Below are 5,000 nucleotides of genomic sequence, written 5' to 3'. Positions count from 1 at the left end.
CTTGAATCAACAGTTACTGTAGATTTCTCAATAATCCAGTGATTGTTTGGTTTATAAAAATAGTGACAATAGTGAGAAATGGCGTCACAATTACCCAGAGTTCAAAGGGACACCTTCACAATGTTTGTTTAGAAACCTCAACATCATCACTGAGTGTACACAGCGCAGAATGCTCTTGATTTGATGTTTGTTTTGCATATGATAAGATAAAAGATAATCCTTTGTGTTGCAGAGTGTTTATATTGCACATATACAGTATTAGTTACTTTTGAACGCGTTCGGCTCAAATAAACGCAGCAGTTGAAGTACCTCAAATGTGTACTGTGAGAAAAAGTAGTGCCAGTCAGAGGACGCAGGAAGCAGCAGCTGTCTGACAGAGAAGTCTCCCCGGCTGCTTCTACAAGGACTCTTCTTTCGTTCCCACCTGAGTTTTCTGGTCCTGTATTTAGCACTCGGTGTAGAACATGACCGCGTGGTGTTTCGTCCTGACCGTGAAGGCATCACAGGCCAAACTGACACCGTGGTGGCGTTTAATTCTCTGCTCCGTCTCCTTCTGCTCACAGTTGCTGCTCCGGGCGCACTGAGAGGAAACAGCGAGCCGAGACCCGGATTTAATTAGTTCCTCTTCTTCCTCTTCTTCTTCTTCTTCTTCTTCTTCTTCTTCTTCCTCTTCTTCCTGTACGAAAAAAAAGAAAAGCAGCCACCACTGTCAGGTTGTTGTTGTTCAGCCACTGAGGCCACTGATTCACCGCGTGATCGCAAACTCTCCGCATTAATTAAAGTTTCATGTGAAGTGTCTGCAGGGAGCCACACTCGCATCCAGATGGTTGCTGATATGAAGCCTCGGAGGACGGCTCTCGTTTGTTACTGTACAGTTAAATGAACTTCTTCTTTAATCGTTCTGGATATTAAGCCGAGTGACTTCGGATCACGTCTGAAACTTTTGGAGAGCTCGTTGACGTCAGCAGGCGGATAATGAAGGGGGGGGAATCCCAACAGTCTGCTCCTCTTCCTCTTCATGTTGATGAAGCATTAACCGCGGATTTGATCTCAGTTATCTCAGATGTCTTTTTAATGGCACATTTGAAGCCTTGGTTTTGGGTTTTTTATGGAAGATGATGAAATTAAAAAAAAGAATTAAACAGAATACAGTGAAAGAAAAATCATTGTTAGTTGTTTTGTAAAAGTTGTAACAGTTTTCTTGTTTTGGTTTTCGATGGTGTTTTTATTTGAGTAATGTTTTTAATGAGCTACGGAGCGCTACACAACAAGACAGTTACAACTCCTGACTTTATTGAAGAGAATGGAAAACTAAATACAGAATAAAACATAAGACAACACTTCTGTCAGCGTGATAATGTTACATTTATCTTTGTATAAATGTCCACATGCTGGTCTGTTTTAATGGTTTTCGCCCATAAATCTGGAATGTTTTTAGCCGTTATGGTGGCGCTGCTTCATGGACGGAGACGTCGGTCCGTCAGTCCAGACTGAAATATCTCACCAACTTTATATTGGATGGATTTTCATTTCTAATTTCTAAAAACAGGTGGATGAAAATGCAGCTTCTGAACAAAATTCCGGGAAGTCACTGCAGCTTAAACTACGTTTTTTAAGTCATGCTAGCTGCGATGGAAATAACCGATAACCTTTGGATGTTTAATCATTAAACTTTGACATTCATGGTTCCCAGAGGATGAATCCTGCTGGTGGGCTCAGGCTGATGGGATTCATCAGCCTGAGCTGTACTTTGCGTCCAATGCTACTTATTGTGAGAATTATAATGTGTGTGTGCGTGATGTCTGCATCTCTGTGTCTGTCCTCAGCTAATCTCTAAGCTGCATTATATTTTAGGTGTCCAGTTATGGCTGCATGCTCAATGAGCTCTCGTGGTTTTGATGACTAACACTTGATGCTGCCATTGACTTTCTGCTGACTCGGCACTCTTTTACCGATCACCGGTCAGAGGGGCAAAGGATCACACGGTGGAGGGAAAACAGTTTGCTCACTTTTATTGTTTTACTGTAAAATTGTTAAAAAATGCAAAACTGTAATCAAAGTGAAAACAGCATAAGGCAGAAAATCTGGACAGAGCAGGAGAACGAGAGAACAAGAGAATTAGAAAAGGTGTAGCTGAGAGAGAGCAGGAGAAGTGTGTTTACTGCAGAAAATACCGTCGTGGTCGTTGCAGACGCACCTGGCGGAGATCTGCACTCTACTGAGTCCACATTTCTTTATTTCTTTGGGTACGTTTTCTCTTCTGATGGAACAAGGCTAGCAGTTTCCCCCTGCTCCCAGTCTTTGTGCTAAGCTAGGCTAATTATCTTGAACAGAGATTACAAAATCTTCTCATCAGACCCTGAAGAAGACAGACAACAAGAGGCCTTGTTGAGAGTTCATTTAGTCCATAAACATTAAGGACAGACGATCTGAGACATGCTGTGAGATTTACATAATGCACACCCTGAAAAAAGAACCCTGTCCTGCAAAGACCTCCTGATCCCCCGAGATAAAGGCTTCCTGGAGTCTGTGTTTTTTATCATCCACTGACCGCACTAGTTTGACCACAGTTTTTTAGCTGACAGTGCTGCTAACCTCTGGCAGTAAATGCTGATCTGAAGCTGTTAGCAGAGGGAATATCACACTGAACCTCATCACGTCCTTACTGCCTCCATTTATCACAGGCAGCTTGTTAACCTTTTACTGCCGACTTCCAGGAGAAAAGACTTCACAAACCGGCGGTCCTCCTTCCAGTCCGCGTCGTAAAGACGACCAGCCCACAGTGGTGCGAGAGCACCGCAGATAATGGAACATAAAGATCAGGGCAGCTTATTTTCTAATGCCCATAACTCAGATTACAGCACTTTGTTCATTGCTGTGCTATCAAAAAGGTAAATTAGATGCCTATTTGTTCGGGAGCGGTATTATGTCGGGGACTCATGTAGCCACTGAATCATTAACCGACATCTAAAAAGGATGAGACAAGTGATGAGACAGGAAGAGGGAAGAAGAGGGAATTCACGGGAATCATCAGCACCAAGAACAGACAGGAAGAATAAATGTTGATATGTTGCTAAGCTAGGCTGGATAGCTTCCGCTTTCATAGAGGGAAAGAGCGGCACGTTTGGAAACAGAAGTACAACAATAAAGTGTAACAGCTTGTCAAGCTCTACGAAAAACCACTTTCCACCAAAGATGGAGGATGCAACCGAAACAAATGGACTTTAGTGAGCGGGTAGAGCACAAACATCATGCAGAAAGTTAATCACATGCTAACTCTCGACAACAATCGAGTCTGCAGCTAACAGACACAAGAAACAAACAAATCAAAAGCTAACAAACACGTGTCTGACATATTTTCGGAAGTCTCTTCACACAGGAACAGTTCTTTTTGACTTGATGGATAACAGATAAATGAAATGTCTTATTTCTATGAATAGAAGTCTGAATTGTAACTTGTACTTTAAATGGTTACCATCGCTGACTGCTGCATGCTGTTGGATATTTACCATCGCATGGTATTCATGAACAGTGTTGTTTCAGGACCATGGACAGCGCTGGTTGTTGTGTCCACAGTAGTAGTCGTCCTGACGTCTCTCGTTGGTTTGTGAACGTTTTGAATCCTTTGGTTCTGCATTTTGTACGTCTCCATCTTGTTTTTTTTGCAACCAGTGAACAGGAAGTGACCATATCTGGACTGAGGAGGAGTGACGTAGAGACGCCGTATACGTCTCTGGTAGAGACGTCAGAACAGCTTTCTGTAGTACTGAAACAGAACGCAGGAGATCATTAGGCAAAGCATTTCATACTCATACATCTATCGGCCTCTGTTTGTTTCAATGCACCTCGTCCTCCGTCCTGAAATCATGCTAACTCCAGCCCTGACAGTTCTCCTCTCGTGTCTCTCATCTGTTTTTAAAGATTTACGTCTTTCTTTTTAAGCTTCTTGCCAACTCATAGATAACGACTGATGTACCCGGTTGTCTCTTTCTTTTTTCACCTTTTAACCAGAGAGCATCTGTGTGTGGAGGACGCTTCCTGTTTGTGTGGAGGACGCTACACCTGTTCTGGTGTTTTTAACTTAGGTTAATGAGAAGTGATCCTCTTCCATCATGACTCATGCTGCAGCTTCTTTCTTTATGAACCATATCTGAGCAGAAAACTTTCCATACGAGGATGTGAGAGCTCATCAGGCGCTGTCGAGGATATGAAGACGTAGCAACGGTCGCCCGGCGGCCGCGTGGAAACAAATATCTATGAGCCTCCTCCAGCTCGCTGTAAATCAGCAGGAGGTGGAAACATATTGCCTCCTCGCTCTGTGCAGGGAAAGCACAAAGCTGTAACGTATGAGTGTTTGTGGGGCGGAGATTTGGAAAAAAAAAACGACGTCAAACTGTCAAATGACCCACATCAGTAAAAAAAAAATGAAAACAAATGAGGAGGTGAATAAGATGAAAATGTGAAATCCAGGATCATAGATCTTCAGCAGAGAGAGATGCTGCTCAGGTGTGACATCCTGCAGATGACACGCATGAAAAATGACAGGAGGAGGAGGAGGAGGAGGAGGAGGAGGAGATGAAGTGTTGATAAAGAAGGAGAAGGGAAATAGCAGTGATGGGGAGGAAGAGGAGAAGGGGAGGAAACAGTTCTTTTAACGACCATCTTGTTGACTTTTCTTCTTCTACAGCGTTTAATGACACCAGCTGATCTCAACCAATCAGCTCCTGATAATCACTCAACATGACAACATGACAGTGGAGGGAAACATTAATTAGCATTAAGTCACATTCTCCTCTGCTGCTTTTTTAACATTTGGGCTCGTTAGGATGGAAACCGGATGAAATGTGAAGAGACCCGGAGACTGTTACTGCTGGTTCCATTACTGATCGAATAATCGTACAAAGGGCCAAATTAACGTGCAAATACATTAATTATTGTCCACTTTGAGTGATTCCAGGAAGTGTCTTCGGTGTTGCAAGAGTTCTCAAACGTTGGATTTA

This window comes from Anarhichas minor, unplaced genomic scaffold (genome assembly GCF_050575085.1).
Source record: "Anarhichas minor isolate MPS153535 unplaced genomic scaffold, ASM5057508v1 ptg000031l, whole genome shotgun sequence".
NCBI classification, from domain to species: domain Eukaryota; kingdom Metazoa; phylum Chordata; class Actinopteri; order Perciformes; family Anarhichadidae; genus Anarhichas; species Anarhichas minor.
The sequence above is the reverse complement of the archived record's forward strand: the minus strand, read 5'-3'. Positions refer to the sequence as shown.